A 19,722-nucleotide genomic window follows, 5' to 3' on the forward strand; every position below is an offset into this window, starting at 1 on the left:
TACTCGAATGGTTTTTCCTGGTTCAAGGGTTTATCAACAATGGGACTGGCCAGTAAGTCTCGCCAAAGCCTTGCTATTGGTTCTCGGCTTTCTCCTCAACAACTCTGGAATGTACTGATGTTTCTCACACTTCATTGTAGCTGCCTATTTATTTGTTTGTTCATGCCCATCCTTAAGGGAGTGTCTATCACATTGTAGTTGGTCAATAAACATTTTTTTAAAAATTGGGGTAATGTTGGTTTATAACGTTATGTAAGTTTCATGTGCACAATATTATATTTCTGCTTCTGTGTACACCATAGTGTGCTCACCTCCCAAAGCTGAGTTTCCATCCATCACCAGTTGATGCCCTTTACCCATTTCACCCTTCCCCCTACATCCCCACACCTTCCCCTCTGGTAACCACTACTCTGCTCTCTGTATATACATGTTGGTTTTCATTTGGTTTGGATTGTCCATTTGTTGTTTGCTTGCTTTTTATATTCCACATATGAGTGAAATCACCTGGTATTTGTGACATTTTACTTAGCATAATACTTTCAAGGTCCATCCATGTTGTTGCAGATGGCAAGAATTGATCTTTTTATGACTTAGTAGTATTCCATTGTGTGTGTGTACACATCTTCTTTATCCTTTCATCTATTGATGGGCAGGTTGTTTCCATATCTTGGCAATTGTAAACAATGCTGTGATGAACATAGGGGTGCATGCATCTTTTCAAATTAGTGTTTTCATATTTTTTGGATAAATACCCAGAAATGGAATTGCCAGATCATATGAAAATGCTATTCTTAATTTTTTTGGAGAAATCTCTGTATTCTTTTCCATAGTGGCTGCACAAATTTACATTCCCACCAACAGTGCACAAGGGTTCCCCTTGCTCTCCATTCTTGCCAGTGCTTGCCATTTCTTGCCTGTTTGATAATAGCCATCCTAACAGGTGTGAGGTGATACCTCACTGTGGTTTTCCCGTGCATTTCCCTAATGATTAGTGGTGCTGAACATCTTTTCATATGTCCATTGGCCATCTGTATGTCTTCTTTGGAAAAAATGTCCATTTCAGCAATTCTGCACATGTTTAAATGGGGTTGTTTATTTTTTGTTGTTGAGTTGCAGGAGTTCTTTATATATTTTGGATATTAACCCCTTATCAGATAGATGATTTGCAAATATCTTCTCCCATTTTGTAGGTTATCTTTGCATTGTGTTGATGGTTTTCTTTGCTGTGCAGAAGTTTTTAGTTTGATATAGTCCACTTGTTTATTTTCACTTTTGTTTCCCTTGCCTGAGGAAACTTATCCAAAAAGATATGGCTAAGACCTGTGTCAAAAAATGTACTGCCTGCACTGTCTTGTAGAAGTTTTATGGTTTCAGGTCTTACATTCAAGTCTTTAGTCCATTTTGAGTTGGTTTTCGTGTGTGGTGTGAAATAGTGCTCTAGTTTCATTTTTGTGTGCGTGACTGTCCAGTTTTCTCAACACAATTTATTGAAGAAACTATCCTTTCTCCATCGTATGTTCTTTTCTCCTTTGTCATAAGTTAATTGTCCATATATATGTAGGACAATAAACATTTCTTCACTGAAGTAAAACAAATCAATGCAATTATCCAGCAGTGAATTTCTGGCCCAGAATCAAAAGTTTAGTTTGGGTTCACAGTTGTAGCCAACAGCAAGTCAAGTTTTATCTGCCAAGGAATACATGTATTTTTCTTTCAGTATAAAATGTCTACTGTCTTACTTTAATAATCTGGATGGAATTCTCTGTCTCTGATGATTCTGACATTTCATAAATGTCCAGAAAGAGAAACAGAAAATAAGAAGCCACAAAATAATCAGTATTTAACAGTTTCTAATTAGAGTATGTCCCACTGTTAATACAAATATCTTATTTTTAAACCTTGTTCATAACTCTGGGGAAAAAAATCAAAAGGCAGCAAGGTATATGATGGAGAAATCCAGCTCTGAAGGTGGAGGATATGGATTTAAAATTTGGTTTTGACATTTTCTTACTCCAAATTTAATCAGGTTACTAAACCATCCAAAATTAAGAAAACACTTTCAGTTTCTTCACCTGGTGAAGTGCAGATAATGATCTCTTCACTGAGTTATTTTTAGGATTAAATGAGATAAAAGGCAAAAAGCACCTGGCAGAAAGCCTGCTTATGTGGTAGGTGGTCAAAAACTGTTGGTTGAATCCGAAGGAATACGCTCTCTCACCTTATTTTCCTTTCAAGTTTATGCTAATTTCTTTAAAAATTTAGACATCACAGACAAATTCATTTTACAAATTGCAAAAATTAACAACTGAGGAATAGAAACTCAATGACCCCTACAGACTTTCAAAGTATTCACTGTTTTTAAAACTTCCACAAAAGAAATTCCAAACACAATAGGTACAATGGTGAATTCTTCCACGTATTTTATGAAGAAACAATAAAGTTAACATGCATGTGCAGAGAGCACAAAGACAGAAAAAAACTTTCGCACTTATTTTAGGACAACTGCATGAGCCTAACCCAAATCTGAAAATGGCATTAAATAAAATTTCCCTCGTGCACAAAGAGGTAAATGCAGATAAAATATTAACAGAGAAAACCCAGTGTTTACTTATTCCTTACACAAGGAATAAGGCATTTTGTTTAAGCCTCTTACCTTACTTTTAGGTGGTGCTTTTCTTCCACCAAATAATCATTTTATTTATTTACTTACTTATTTATTGGTACTCTGTGTGAGGAAAAATGATTTTACATTTTGAATTTTCTTTTCTGGACGTGCCGTTGTCTGGTTTTGGTATCAGGGTGATGGTGGCTTCATAGAATGAGTTTGCGAGTGTTCCCTCCTCTTCAGTCTCTTGGAAGAGTTTGAGAAGGTTAGGCGTAAGTTTTTCTTTAATGTTTGGTAGAATTCCCCAGTGAAGCCATCTCGTCCTGGCCTTTTGTTTGCAGGGAGTTTATTATTATTATTATTATAGATTCTATTTTACTTCTAATAATTAGTCCGTTCAAATTATCTATTTTTTCTTGATTCAGTTTTGGTGGACTATATGTTTCTAGAAACTTGCCCATTTTTTTCAAGGTTGTCTGATTTGTTGTTATATAATTGTTCATAGTATTCTCTTATGGTTTTTTGTATTTCTGTAGTATTAGTTGTAATTTCTCCTCTTTCCGTGCTTATTTTGTTTATCTGTATCCTCTCTCTTTTCTTTTTGGTGAGCCTGGCTAGAGGTTTGTCAATTTTGATCACTCTTCCGAAAAACCAGCTCTTGGTTTTATTAAATTTTTCTATTTTTTAATCTCTATTTTATTTATTTCCTCTCTGTTGTTTATTATTTCTTTCCTTCTGCTGACTTTACATTTTGTTCTTCTTTTTCTAATTCTTTGAGGGGATAGGTTAGGTTGTTTGTTTGAGATTGTTCTTGTTTTTTGAGGAAGGACTGTATCACTATGAACTTCCCTCTTAGGACTGCTTTTGCTGCATCCCATAGATTTTGTGTGGTTGTGTTTTCACTGTCATTTTTCTCAAAGTATTTTTTTAATTTCCTCTTTAATTTCATCATTGATTGACCCACTGGCTTTTTAGTAACATGATATTTAGTCTCCATCACAATTGTTTTTTTCTCACTTCTTTTTCTGTGGTTGATTTCTAGTTTCATGCCATTGTGGTCAGAAAAGATGCTTGAAATAATTTCTATCCTCTTAAATGTGTTGAGGTAGATTATTAGATATAATGAGTATATTAGGTAATTATTATCTTCCTCATTTGAGAAGTGGGACAATATTCAGACTCCATCATTAGAGCTATATCTACTTGAGACAACCATGCCTAGCATGCAGTATACTCTGGGCCAAAACATTTTTCCCCTTTTCCTTTTAATATAGAATTTTACAGAGAATTTGCATGAGAGACAAGAGATTATCTTTTTATCCAAATAGCTGATTAAGTCACGCACTCTTGCTGCAGTGAAGCGGTGAAGACACACAATTCTCATCTTGAGATTTAAGACATTGGTGTAAAAGTTCTAAGCAGAGGTGAGCTGTTGCATCTGGTGTCTCCTGGGGAAAGGACAGCAGATTGACCACCCAAGTGCCATCGGCTCCAATTCCCCATTATCCAGCACACAGCCCACCAGCTTTCTCATTCCTGTCCCTGTGTGGGGTTGGCTGGACTCAGGGGACTGACTCAGTCCGCCAACATCATAAGAGGTGAAGTCAGTAAACCAGCAGGCCTGTGGGTTCATTTATAATGAGAGATGCTGTTTGGGTAAAGCAGACATGGGCTTTCCACCCTCACCCCCTCCCCAGTCCACCCTCCACCTGCCATCGGTAAGCTCTGTGCAACACCAATTTGTGAGAACTTAGTTTTGTAAGCCTTGAGTCGGAACAAGAGAAATTAGTTGTATAGTTCCAGTGTTCAGTGGCACTGAGTGTTTGAGTTCTGTCCATTTCATTTAATTCTTTTGTTGCCTTTCAATGTCTCAGGTAAAATGAAATCCTTCTAGGCATTGTCATTGATAACAGTCTGGCCTGGGTACCACGACTGAATGTTTCAGTCAGGATTTTAGTGCCTGGATTGGTCAGACCAGTTAACAGAAATGTTCACCTTATTGGGCAGATTCTTTGACTTTAAAAAAATGTTGTTTAATTAAAATAGAGGCTTTAAAAGTGATCCAAACAATACAGGCTGATTGCCATGGTCCTTAAGTAGACACAGTCTTAACCTGCCTGGGTCCCAGGTAGGGTAAGGTGCTTTGAATTGATCACCTGTGGTCTCTTGTCCACCTATGGTCTCTTGCCCACATCTGTGGCCAGAGAGACTGGGCCTTATGAAGGAGGTGAAGTGGGGATATGGGGAGAGAAAAGGCCAGTGGCACAGAGGTGACCTGGGGTGGACTTGTGAACACTGTAACTGAGGTCACCTTTCTCCTTTACTTGGTAAGGAAATCAAACATTGCTCATTGTTCAGTTTCACTTAGTTCCTCTTAGCTGCCATCCCTCACTTTGTGTTTCTACCTTCTAACAAAAAAATCATCAGCAGTGGAAACACCTTAAAGGACCATTTTTAAATAATATGTAAAATATGTAAAAGCTCTTAGATGTCCAAAGACTTCAAGTTAGCAAATTGTGTAGCAAAAACATCTCAGATCTAACAGAAACTCTGCCTCCAAGAGAACGGCAGGACCCATGAATCCCATTTCAGATTAGAAGTTAGCAACATCGATCAACTCCATGACCAGTTTTTCTCCTTACAAGTTGGGCTACTTTTTTTCTTTTAACTGAAGTATAATCAGTTTACAATGTTGTGTCAATCTCTGGTGTACAGCTTAATGTTTCAGTCATACATATACACACATAGATTTGTTTTCATATTCTTCTTCATTATAGGTTAGTATAAGTATTGAACATGCTATATGTTCCCTATGCTATACAGTAGAAAGTTGTTTATTTTATATATGGTAGTTAGTATCTGCAAGTCTTGAACTCCCAATTTATTTCAAAATTGACACAATATTGTGAACTGCCTATACTTCAATTTTAAAAAGTAGAAAAAATAATGTTTAGCCTGTAAAAAAAAAAAACTGACTAACTCAACCAAAATGATTGAAACCCTCACCTTGTAAGTATCATCTTCAGCTAAAGACAAAAGATGATACTGGGGTGGTGGTCTGGGACCTCAAAGTGGAGGAGGGCAATTCACGTGAGGATAGAAAAGCAGGTGTTTGGTACACAAACGTTTGCCGGGCGTGTAAAGACAACGGGACGCAGAGAGGAATTTTAACAAACGTACTTTGCTGGTTCCTCCCCATCTGCACACCTAGTTCATACTATAGTTATCTGTGGTGGTAGGTCCCTTCCTGGAACAGGTGCTTTGTCTACATCCTTTTAGGAATTTAGTAGGAACATCCAAATTTATTCTTGAATCTTTTAGGCCTTTATTGTTTTCAGCTCAAAATAAGCTGCATGCCAAAGAGACATTCTGGGGTGGCAAATTTTGCTCCTCTACATCACCATCTGTTTAAACATTATACTTTGTGGCAAACAACTAACAAATTCCTCTTCTGCCCCCAAGTTTATCTAAGTATTTTCTGTTTCTCCAAATCAGCCGGGAATTTCAATCTTTCTTTTCAAGTGTTAGACTGAAATTATCTTCTAAACTAGAGGGCGGTTAGGCTCCCTATGGTAAAAAAATTTTAAAAAAATTCATCATTCAGCTAAAAAAGATGAAACAATCAGTAACCTCTCTAAACATAAAATTCAATGACAGGATCTATTTGTCCTCAAACCTAATGAGATTGAACTCTCAGGGGGTAAAACGTGAGATGTTTTATTATAAACAATTATTAGAATTAAATGAAGCCAAGAGGCTCCAAGATATTCCTCATTTTGATCTATTGATTAAAATGATATTAAGTGTCTATAAATTACTACAGTATGGTCCCTATCATGTTTAAAACAAAAATTATGACCTTTTCAGTTAGAGACGTTCGTGTATACTTTGAAATACTTGTTCTGACCCTTATAAATGTATCACTTTCCATCTCATGAACATCAAACATTTTCTGATTTTAATTCATCGTTTTAAAAGTGAAATTGATGCACTAAAGCTAAATGACTCATGTTAATGGGAACCCTAGGGAACCCCACCTAGTGTCAGGGTCTGGGATTCAGAGCTTCATTGGACAAAAAGGAAGAGATTTCTGGCAGGATCAGTAGCTCACTTCCTCATGAAGCATTTGGTGAGGGAGGACCAGTTAATGGATGCCTATTGCAATTTAGATTTTAATTCAGTCCTTTAAGAATGTGTTACTTCTCCCAGAAAAGGCCACATTTGGCTTCCCAGAAAGACTCCCCATGTGGCTGGCCTTCCCTCTGAATGGCAGTGCTTCATATTGGAGATCTGACTCAAGCTCAGTGGTTCTCAAACTTGCACTTTACAGTCACCTGGGAAACTTTTAAAAATCCAAGTTTCCAGGCAGCAACCCTGACCAGTTAAATCAGAATCTCAGTATGAGATCCAGGCAGAGTCCATAATGCCATCTGCAGCACCATGGATGGACCTGGAAATTGTCACAGTAAGCGAAGTAAGCCAGAAAGATAAAGATAAATACCATATGGAGTTCAGCCCACTGTCGCCCGCCGTTCAGCCCAGCCCAGCCCAGCCCAGCCAGCATGTCCTTCCACTTCAGCTCCTACTCCGCCGCCTTGCCAGGGCGTGGCACCCAGGTGCCCCTGAGCTCCATGAGCCCCAGCGGCTTCGGTAGCAGCAGCAGCCGCCGCCTCTACGGCCTGGGCACCTCGCAGCCACGCATGGCCATGTGCTCATCCTACCGGGGCCCCGTGGGCGCTGGCATCCGCGAGGTCGCCATCAATCAGAGCCTGCTGACTCGGCTGCAGGTGGACGTCGACGTCTCCATCCAGCAGGTGCGCCAGGAGGAGCGCGAGCAGATGAAGACTCTCATCAACAAGCTCGCCTCCTTCATCAACAAGGTCCGGTTCCTGGCGCAGCAGAACAAGCTGCTGGAGGCCACGTGGGCGCTGCGGCAGGAGCAGAAGTCGACCGAGAGCTGCCGCCTCCCGGGCATCTTTGAGGCCCGCATTGCCGGCCTGCGGAAGCAGCTTGAGACAATACAGCTGGATGGGGGCCGCCTGGAGGTGGAGCTTCGGAACATGCAGGAAGTCGTGGACGACTTCAAGAGTAAGTACGAAGATGAAAGTAACCGTCGCACGGCTGCCGAGAATCAGATCGCGGTGTTGAAGAAGGATGCAGATGTTGCCTACATGAATAAGGTGGAATTGGAGGCCAAGGTGGATGCCTTGAATGACGAGATCAACTTCCTCAGGGCTCTCTACCAGGAGGAGTTGAAAGAGCTGCAGTCCGAGGTCTCAGACACGTCCGTGGACAACAGCCGCTCCCTGGACCTGGATGGCATCATCGCTGAGGTCAAGGCCCAGTACGAGGAGATCGCCAACCGCAGCCGGGCCGAGGCCGAGACCATGCACAAGACCAAGTTTAAGACCCTCCAGGCCCAGGCTGGGAAGCAGGGGGATGAACTCCGGAATACCGGAAATGAGATTGCGGAGATGAACCCGGCCGTCCAGGGGCTGCAGGCGGAGATCGACAGCATCGAGAACCAGCGTGCCAATTTGGAGGCTGCCATCGCTGAGGCTGAGGAGCGTGGGGAGCTGGCACTCAAGAGGCACGCGCCAAGCAGGAAGAGCTGGAGGCTGCCCTGCAACAAGCCAAGCAGGCCATGGCCCGGCAGCTCCAGGAGTACCAGGAGTTGATGAATATCAAGCTGGCCCTGGACATCGAGATCGCCACCTACCACAAGCTGCTGGAGGGCGAGGAGAGCAGGTTGACCGGAGATGGAGTGGAAACCGTGAACATCCCTGTGGTGAATTCCACCGGCGGTGCTGGCAGTCGGCTGACCTTTCGGGGAACCATGGGCAGCAAGGCCCTGAGATTCTCCAGTGCCGGAGGGCCCGGGGCCCTCGAGGCCTACTCCATTAGGACCACATCTGCCACTGGCAGGAGCACCCTCAACTGAGCCCAGGGTGTGGGACCCCATAGTTACAAGACAACTCCCATCCCTGGTCCCAAAACTGCAAGGCAGTCTGAAAAATGATGTCAGAATAGCTTCCAATAAAGCAGCCTCTTTCTGAGGCCTGGGCCAGCCAAAACAAAAAAAACAAAAAAAACCCCCAAAAACCAACCTTACGATAGCACTTATATGTGGAATCTAAAAAAAAAAAAAAAAAAAAAAAAAAAAAAAGACACAAATGAACTTATTTAAAAAACAGAAACAGACTCACAGACATAGAAAACAAACTTATGGTTTTTTATGGTTACTGGGGGGAAGAGGGGAATGGAGGGATAAATTGGGAGTTTGGGATTTGCAGATATTAACCACTAAATATAAAATAGATAAACAACAAGGTCCTACTGTATAGCACAGGGAATTACATTAAATACCTTGTAATAGCCTATAGTAAAAAAGAATATGGAAAACAATATATATACATGTATGTATAACTGAATAACTGTGCTGCACACGGAAATGAACACAACACTGTAACCTGACTAAAAAGTGAGGCCAAGCTTATAGATACAGGTCTTACCTGCATATTACAGCCTGGCCTCCATGGAATTCTCTGATATATTATAATTCAAGGAGATTAATTTTTCTCACTCATCCTCATAAATGAAACCTAAATAAATCAGTCAAAGCAGCTATTAATGTACAGTTCATGTGATTTCTTTCTGCTCATTCCCCACATTTTTCTTTGAAGTGTCATCTCTCCAAGGTTAGAATAAAAGGCCAAAGTAGGTAAAAATTGCAACAAATGGTCCCTACTCTCTCATTTCATGACCTTTACTATTATTTCCTGATGTTGTCTCTGCGTATTTAGTGACCAAGGATGTTCTAAAAGTCCTTAGCAACTTTTTCTTTTTACGAGAATTAGTTAATACCCTGCACCTCTGGTTCTTTATTCAACTTCGTTCAGCCTGAATCATCAATTCCATATATTATCTGAAATCTGAATTAACATTTTTGCTGCCTCTTCATCTGAGGCAATGTAAACTGTAGAGTCCTCACAAGCAATGGTGACCCCTTATTTTAATTTTTTTAATTGAAGGATAGGCGATTTACAACGTTGTGTTAATTTCTGGTGTATGGCAAAGTGATTCAATTGTATATATACATACATTCTTTTTCATATTCTTTTTTATTATAGGCTATTACAAGATATTGAGTATGATCACCTGTCCTATACAGTAGGACCTTGTTGTTTGTCTATTTTATATATATGGTGGTTTGTATTTGCAAATCCTGAACTCCCAATTTATCCCTCCCTACCCCCTTTCCCACTCTGGTAACCATAAGTTTGTTTTCTATGTCTGTGAGTCTTTCTGTTTTGTAAATAAGTTCATTTGTGTCATTTTTTAGATTCCACCGATAAGTGATATCATGCCCTTCTGGCTTACTTCACTTAGTATGACAATCTCGAAGTCCATCCATGTTTCTGCAAATGGCATTATTTCATTCTTTTTTATGGCTGAGTAGTATTCCATTGTGTACACATACCACAGCTTCTTTATCCAATTATCCATTAATGGACATTTAGGTTGTTTCCATGTCTTGGTTATTGTATATAGTGCTGCTGTGAACATTGGGGTGTATCTTTTTGAATTAGAATTTCCTCCAGATATATGCCCAGGAGTCGGATTGCTGGTTCATATGGTAATTCTATTTTTAGTTTTCTAAGGATGCTTCATACCGTTTTCCATAATGCCTGCACCAAACTACATTCCCACCATTTCCTCTACTTAGTTTTTTTCATAACAATAGTTTATAAATTGGCAGGTTTCCATAACTGCCTCTTTATTCAATTTTTTTTGCTTCAGAAGAAAACACAGAAGAATAACTTTGTGACTTAGAGTTAGGCAAAGATTTCTTAGATGAGGTATAAAAAGCACAAACTATAAAAGAAAAATTTGATAAATTGAACTCCATCAAAATAATGTTTGTTTCTTGGAAAATAACCATTAAAAAAGGAAAGGATACAACATTTATCCACAAAGGACTTGTAGCTGGGATATTAAAGAACTCTTAAAATTCAATAAGAAGAAGACACACAGTCTGACTGAAAAATGGACACAGAAGTTTGACTAGACATTGGCAAAAGGAGAATACTTGAATGGCCAACAGGCAGATGGAAAGATGTTTAGCATCATTGGTCAGTAGGGAAATACAAATTAAAATGAGATGCCACTACCTATCCACTAGTATGGCTAAAATTTAAATGACTGATAATACCAAGTGTCAGTGAGGATATGGTACCAGCTGGAATCCTCGTGTTGTTGGTGAGGATGTAACATAGTGCAGCCCTTTTGAAAACAGTTTGACAGTTTCTTTAAAAGTTAGGTATACAATTACCATATATATGTACCAACTTACCAATGTATGTACCAACATTTTCATTTCTAGGTGCCTAAGAAAAATGAAAACCCGTGTCCATGTTTCACTGTTACTTGAATTCTATGTGAATGCTCATAGTAACATTATTCATAATAACCCCCAAAATGGAAACCACAGAAATGTTTATCTATGGATAAACACAATGTGGAATGTCCATACAAGGGATCCAGCCATCAAAGAAATGAATGATTGAAATACACAATAGCATGAATGAATGAAAAACATCATGCTAAGTGAAAGAAGCCAGACACAAAACAGTATATACTATAAGATTCCATTCATAAACATTTCTATGAAAGGCAAAAACTAGGATGACAGAAAGCTGATCTGTGGTTCCCTGGGACTAGGGGCTGAGGCGGGCATGGAGATTGAGTACAAAGGGGCACAAAGAAGGTCTTGGGGTGATAAAAATGTTCTACAACCTGATTGTCATTGCACAACTGTGTCCATTTACAACAGCCATCAAACTGCACGCCTATCATGGGCAGGCAATTTTATTGTGTGTAAATTATATCTCAGTGATGCTGTAAAAAAATTTTTTTTTCTTCACATCCTTAAGCTAGTCACCTACACGGGGTTCAATTTTCTACAGTGTTAGCTAGAACTACACTTTTTATTGCTTTCAATTAAAGTTTTATTCCAGTTTGTGTGTATGTGTTTATTCCAAATATCCTTTTTTATTGAGAACTAAGGAAATATTAGTCATCTGTTGCATGAGCAAGTCTATGTCATGGGGGTGTGGGGGGAGATTCTTCTCATAGCATTTATAAATTATATTTATAAATAGCATATATAAATTATGAATTTGCTGGTGAACTTGTTCACAGTTCCATTTATTTTTGGCTGCCTTATTTCAGAGTGATTTGTTGGTCTTTGATGGATATGCTGGGAAGCCTGGCAGACTGGATGGGAAGGCTCAGGATGGGTGGAGAAGAGGGTCTGTGGGACTTGGATCTCCAAGTAGAAAGCTGGAGAGGGCTGGGGCTTGCCCACCACCCCCTGCATGTGGAGGGCAGAACTCTGTGGCCCAAGAACAGGGAAGTGGGACAGTTATGTCCAGGTCCTGATCATCAGGCATACAGCGCAGGCATACATCTGAGGAGATCTGGGGTCACAGGAGAAGGCCAGCCCAGAGGCTAGGTGGGTGGAGCTGCCTCTTGTCTTCCCCTAAGGGCGAAAAATTGGAGAAATACCTACAGAATTTGGCACAGCTCCAACTCTGATTCTCACAGTGGCTCCTGGAAATTCTCTCCTTTACAGATGGGCAGATGGGCAGACGGGAGGATGGGAGAAGAGGCTCAGAGCTCCTATGCCTCACCCCCCTCCTCCAAGGCCTCCAGGTACTCCCCGTGGTGGCCCCTGACTCCAGAAGTCGCACTGGTTCCTCCTGAGCTCTCAAGATGCCCACGGACTTCAGGAACATATATATTCTTCCAAAGGAAAGAAAATGTAAAAGCTTCCTTAGGTCTCCAAAGGTAATGTGCCTCTGGTTCTCTCCAGGTGCGCTATGTATTTTTTTTTTTTTACTTTTTTTTATTGAGTTATGTATTCTTAACAGACAATGAAATGTTTTATTTTCCGAGTTGCACCTTCGGAGCAACTGCTTTTAGAAAAGGCTTGTTAAAATCCAGTTCTTCTCTTCTAAATTCCATCCTCGTCCTCCCTCCACCCCCTTCCTCCTTTCTCTTTTCTTACACCAAACAGCCGCATGCCTGCACCCCACTACGGGTCTGTCCACTGAGATGTCCCCGCTGCAGAACGGGGACCGCATTAAAGCGCAGGTTTGTGTTTCCAGTGGTCTTTAGGACTGCCTTGCCCTTAGTGATTGCTGCGGCACTGTTGTTCAATTACATTTAATTGAGCTGGAATTCATACCGTTTGGGAAGAGGCAGTGGGGTGTTGGAGATGCAGAAGCTTCTCAGTAGACCTTCAGTTGGAGGTGGGAAGGGAGAAAAAGGAATGTATTAGAGGATAATTCCAGAAAGCAGGAGGGAGCAAAGGACTTGAAGAACAGATAGGCTCTGAGAGAGTCTTATGAGAACAGCGGCATCCATGGATGGCTGCAGAAAGGAAGAGGTGGTTATTATCTGAAGACTCAGAAAGACTGGCATCTTGTTCTGGCCCAGTGCCAAGCACACACGATGCCCTGGCGAGGATTATCAGTGCTTTTCTGTTAAAGCGTGGAGCACATGTGTGCTGAAAATGTGTTCTTTCTCTGGGTTTGAGGTGACAGACAGCCACATCACACACCATCCCTTTTTCCATCCCAGTTCCAGCCAAGGAATAAACCCAATCATCACCCAGTCTGTCTCAACCATGTGGTTTCCCCAGCCAGCTGAACAAAATATTTTCAGAATGTGGAATGTAAACAAGGTTCCCACTGTTAGCAATTCTGTGTCGTTTACTTGTGGTTATTTTATTTTACTTTAAGTCACATTTAAATTCAAAAGATTGCCAGCCCGCACGATGCATGTAAACAAATCAGAAATATAGATTAGAATTGCAACTGATTAGTTAGCTGTGAAAGCGTTTGTGTAAATGGAAGGAGAGGGGGAAGAAAATCTATTATGCCCCTGGGATATTGCTTCACCACAGGAAATTCAATTGTGAAAAGGGCTTTAAAAGCAATGACTTTAGTCATCTGGGCTTTCTACACACTGGTTACAGTAAATGCTAATAGAATACCCAGGCAGATGCTCTGCCAGTGATCACGTGACACAAAGGAAAACAGGGAGTGATTCTGAGAAGGAAAAAAAAATAAAGTCCTGGGAATCTGCCTTAGCAGACGGTGATCACAAAATATGTGTCTCTCAAGCTATTGAAGATGTTTTTCAAGAAAACGCAATTTCCCAGGTCTGTTATTTCCTGTTTGAAAGTCTATGTCTGCAGTGTGTGCTTCTCAGTGATAAAGATGGTGTAAACCTCCTGCTACTCACGGAGAATCCAAATCAAGACTTGCCTGCATTTGTACATTTCCTCTGAAACATACTTTGTCTTCCAAATCGACAGGGAGCTAAATGAGGCATAGCAATTTCCTTACTTACCCACAGGCCTACAGGAGTGATGTTTTCCAGGCACAGTGCTATGAATACTACATTTTCTAAGATTTTGTTGACCCTCTAGGTTTACATTACCCACCTTTCTGATATTATTTGGGAGCTGCTAAGCTAACATGAACATTAGCTAAAAAAAGATGTTTCTTTGAATTTTTCAGGGTACCTTCTGAATTGTGGTTAAGTAGCAACCTGGGGGTCACAGATCAGTCAGGCAGCGGCAGACACACCCCTGCGAGCTCACTGTATCCATCTTCCCTGGCTGCTGCCTCCTTCACGCAAAAGTAATTGATTTCCAGTTCACCCAATTAGTCTCATCACACTTTCTCAAGTGATACCAGCCGTATCATGACTCGCAGAATAATCTTCCTCCGAATAAAGCCCCGTGGAATAAGGTTGTATGCCTTGTAAGCTTAGGCACCTGGAGGATTGGAGGAACAGTCACCTTGAACCACACATTATTTGAATCATTTGGCAAAAGGAAAAGCAACTTCCTGTAACAGGTGAGGTTTGAAAAATTTTTCATCTGAGAAGGAGAAATGGATAGCTGGAGAATGGGGACTTAAGGCTCGCTGGGAGATATGGGGAGAGGATAATCCATGTTTTGAGTTGAGTGGCTCTACGGATAGATTTTTGGTCCCACACCTGAGCACTCTGACAAAGACGTGTGAAAGTTCATTGTTATCAAATAAAGCCCAGAAACCAAATACACACCCCCTCCCGTGGGACACATGGAAGTTTAATCTTCCCATTCATTTCTGGTTCCTTTAAAAAAATTTTTTTTAATTGAAGTATAGTCGATTTACAATGTTGTGTTAGTTTCTGGTGTACAGTATGATGATTCAGTTATATCTCTCTATATATTCCTTTTCATATTCTTTTTCAATATAAGTTATTATAAGATATTGAATATAGTTCCCTGTGCTGTGCCATATGACATTATCTGTTTTATATATGGTAGTTAGTATCTGCAAATCCCCAAATCCCAATTTATCCCTCCTCACCCTCTTCCCCCCTCTGGTTCCTTTTAGAAACATAAATTTCAACTCAATCTCTCATTCACTTGTTCTGAAAATAAATCATTCATGACCAGTTATGGAATCATGACTGTCAATCTCGCTGGAGTACTGTGCTACACTTTCCTATGTTTTCTGTCTTGAACCTCCTATTTTTCCACTGCATGTGCCCCTTCTAATTCCTTCCAGCACACGCATGGACAATATGGAAGCCTGACTTTAATTAGGCATCTGCTTAAAAGCCACATCTTGAGTATTTTTGCGAGAACTGTTTTCATTGTGAGTAATTCTCACTGAGAGGAGAGTCTTTCTTGATCTCACTTGACTCTCCTTGATCTAAATTAAAACCATGCCTGCCCATTTTATTATGGGGAGAAATATTTATTATCCCCACTCATAATTCCAATTTGGCCCATGGAGGAAAGGACATCTACTTGCATCCTTAAAGGGGTATTGGGGGGAACCCTGGAGAGCTTGGCATCCATCAGCCACGCTGCACTCATATGAAGGGTCCCTGTGTCCTTTCTGGCCTGAATCCTCCCTTCCTGGGTGGAAGAGAAGGACCAGTGCTCTCCTCTGCTTCCGGTCCCCCGAGGGTCCCAATGTGTGCTGAAGCCCACCCTCTGCCCTTCTCCCCAAAGGTACTCTAGGGCCTGAAAATCTTCAAGGAAAGGAGTCAGGATTTCTACTTTAGCCCCAGATTGTAATCCCATTCTGTCACATAGCTTTCCTGTGCTGAGGTGGTGGGGAAGTACGGGAGAGGAGGATCTTTGATCTGACCGTTTTTAAAAAATGTATCTATTGGTCCCCATAAAATAGGTCTTAATTAAGGGCATCTGCCAGAGCCTGGAGGAGACAGCGGTCCTAGGCCATGCTATGGTCTGAGTGTTTGTGTCCCTGCCAAACTTTGGATGTTGAAATCTTCATGCCCAATGTGGTGCTGTTACAAGGTGGGGGTCTTTGGAAGGTGCTAAGTCAGGAGGGTGGAGCCCTCATGAATGGCATTAGTGTTCTTACAAAAGAGGCTCCAGACTCTCTTTGATCTAGATTCAAAACCACGCCTTCCCATTTTATTATGTGAGGACACAGCAAGAAACTTGCAACCTAAAAGAGGACCCTCACCCAATCTTGCTGGCACCCTGATCTCAGACTTCCAGCCTCCAGAACCATGAGAAATAAATTTCTGTTGTTTATAAGCCACCTAGTAGGTGGTATTTTTGTTTTAACATCCTGAATGGAGTAAGACAGGCCCCAACACCTAATATCCGTGTATTCTCTGTAGAGATTATTGTTCTTATAATTGTGTCAAATGCAAAACAAGTCCTTGGAGTGATCAAAAAGGAACATGCCCTGATCTCCATTCTCAAGAAGTTTTCATATTTGAGTCTGTTGGCTGAATGATTCCAGGATTCCTCCCATTTCCTGTAGGTCTTATTTTATAAGATATTAAAAATTATATAGTTTCTCTTCTGGACATTTCTAGGTTCTTTTTTTTTTTTTAATTGAAGCGCAGTCAGTTACAGTGTGTCAATTTCTGGTGTACAGCACAATGCCCCAGTCATGTATATACATACATGTATTTGTTTTCATGTTACATTCCTAGTTTCTAAACTGTGATTTCCTGAGAAGGCACAGAGTATGCTATTGAGGTCCCATCAAAATGAAAAACTACTTTCTGATCTCGCAGAGTCAAAGCTTTGCATTTGTGTTAAGCATTAAAAATAGCATCCTTGTCTAAACAAGGGGCACCACTCTGGCTGTTCATGGAGCATCTGTGAATGTGTTGTGCTTTCTGCCAGGCTCACACTTCTAGTGTAATCCAGCTGGGAGCAGCTCTAAAAAATTCACACATGTGCCGCACGCATTTTTGCACTCAGCCATTCTCTCTTGGTGTGTAGTTCAAGAACAGCACCCAGGTCAGGGAGCCAAATTACCCAAGAAGTTAAATTAAATGTCATTGGCCAGTTCAAACCTTAGTGCTGTAGAGAAGTTTGGTCATTACCGTGTCCCCAGATTTTGTCTTTCAGTTTTTGGTAAAACTGGCTCAAAGTTATGTTGATAGCACACTGTGGTACTACCCTGTTCCAGCTTCCTGAACCTTATTCTTAAAATTTGATTTGTTACTTCTATTAGTTTATCATTGGGTAGTGTTCTCACAGGCTGAACTAATAGTGTTTAGGATGATGTAGGAAAATTATTTTTCCTTCTCAAAGGCAATTGACAGTTGCCAAAAAAAAAATCTATCAAGGGACTCATAAAGAAAATTTATGTTATTTTTTTATTTGAAAGGGAGCACATGCTATTCACATAGTGTTTGAATTAGGAAGAGAATAAAGTATTTTATTCATAATAACAACAAACAATTAAAATGTATACATTGATTCTATATTATAGACTAATTAAAAGACCCAGAGACAGAAGAAGCATAGAAAGAGTCCTTTTCCTTTTTCTATTTCTATTGACTTGGGAGAACCAATTATTAAAGTTGCAGGAATTGTGCCAACTGATTGATGAACACAACCATTATTAAAAATTAAATGATACAAATGCACAAGAAGTAAATTATATGAAAATCAATAGATATAAATACTCAAAACTCATCATTTCCCAGTGATTTTCCTACCATTTACTTTTGCCTCTGCTCGCGTGGTCAGGTCTTTGCTGTACCTGTGTGGTGGCAGTACAGTCACGGTGTGCACTTCTCTTCCCAGTTGCACACTTAGCGCATCATGTTGGTAGCTTGAACTCAGCAACGTGCGAGTATTCACACCCCAGAAAGCAGCAAATGCTGCACATCAGGGCTTTGTGTTTTTCAGAGAACTAGTCACTGAACGTTTACCAACACACCGCTGGATGGAAGGCAGAGTCAAATGCCATTGCCAGACTTCCCAGAGAAACCTAAAATTCTGGAACTACTGAAATGTACTGGAATGGTCAACAACTATTATATAAAAACAACTATATGCACACACACACACACACACACTATACAATGTCCCAGTATATAGTATACTATATAAAATTTACTGTATACTATATGTGTCATATAATACATAGCATGTATACTATAGTATAGTATATACTATATTGTATATAATACATACATTATAATATATACTATAGTATACTGTATATATTATGTATACTATATACTGGTATACAATATACTGTGTATTCTGTATTAAAACAACTACTAAGTTATGAGTATAAATCAGTTTCATTTGTTCTACCACAAATGTAAAAGTTGCTATTTTGTGTGAAGATAGAAAATAAGGAACAAAAAGGAAAGGAAAAGATGAGAGTTAGCAATGTCCCAGGTCTGCGTTAATAGCTTTTGCTGTGACTGCTGCATCGTGTTGGCCACTGAGCCACTGGTCAAAATGAGTCACATTGCTGCCAAGCCCAGAGTGAACACGGGTTAGATGTGAGCACCTTGGAACCATTCCTGATATCAACCCACTGCCCAACCAAACCAGAAGTGCTAACTAACATCTTGATGTTTCCTCCATAGAACTTATCCAGTATCCTCCATCTGTGCAATGATAACAGCTGTGAACTTTAAAAAGGAAATCAACCATAAAAATCAATATGGTGTTTATGTATGTGTGTGTGTTTTAGAAATAGATGGATTCTGATATTAAAGAAACCACATAGAATGCTAGTTTAAAATAGATACTACAAGATAATTAGGCACATTTTGCCAATTACACATATCAGCCATTTCTTCTCGACACACACTATCCTATTTTTCAGTGTTTCTCCTTTCTTTATTACTCAGCCCTTAAGCATATCTCTGTAAAGCTACAGTTGATTGGATTGATAGATAGATGATATAGCTAGATTGATTATATTTAGGTAGGTAGATAGATATTCTCCTGGAATATAACATTTTGTACTCAGTTTATCCCAAGAGATTCTTAAGTTCTCAAGGAATATTTTCCCCTTTCTTAAAAACTAAACACTTAAAAACACTGGACCCAATAGCTCATGTATATATGGAGCTATGAGAAGGACACCACCTGCTATATGATGTATTATGAAGGGGACCAGGAAACCCTCTTCACTGCCCAAAGACTCCCTCACTTCCCTGGAACACAGGATACTTGTTTAATAATTTTAAGTAAAACTTTATGAATAAGGGTTGGGCTAACTGGAAGCCCAACAAAATGATGTATGCCTAGGTACTTGGAGTAGAGCAAGAAAGATGAGGGGTATCAGAAGCAGAGAGAAAATCTTTGAAAAGAGATGGGAAGAGATTGTTTTTAAGGCATCCTTTGATTATTTTAAAATGTAGCTGAAGTTCATTTAAAAATTAACTAAGTAATCTGTTAACTGATGTGGATTTTCCTGGGGTGTAACTCGAAGCCTGCAGTATCCCCAGGTGCCACGTGGGTGACATCCTATCTGGGGTCTGCCATAAAACGTGCTTTGGTTCTCAAGAGGCTACAGTTCTATCTAGTACTGCTGAGTCATTGCAACATATTAAGGAAGCTCAACATGGTAGGGAGAGAGGTATCACCTATCACAGGAGCGCCGGAGCCAGCTTGAAGGGCTCCACTGGCCAAAGCAGGGGCAATTTGAGCATGATTACAATTACAGCCATGAATTATAAATCATTGAAAAAAATAGGTTTTCATGAGCCCATATCTATAATAAATACATAAAGAAAGAAAA

General features: G+C 40.2%; 1 pseudogene; it reads left to right on the forward strand.

Annotated features, from left to right (window-relative positions):
• Positions 1 to 7,167: 7,167 nt before the first annotated feature.
• Positions 7,168 to 8,546, forward strand: LOC107033980 (keratin, type II cytoskeletal 7 pseudogene; annotated as a pseudogene).
• The last annotated feature ends 11,176 nt before the right edge of the window (positions 8,547 to 19,722 follow it).

Source organism: Vicugna pacos, chromosome 35, assembly GCF_048564905.1.
Source record: "Vicugna pacos chromosome 35, VicPac4, whole genome shotgun sequence".
Taxonomy (NCBI): Eukaryota; Metazoa; Chordata; class Mammalia; order Artiodactyla; family Camelidae; genus Vicugna; species Vicugna pacos.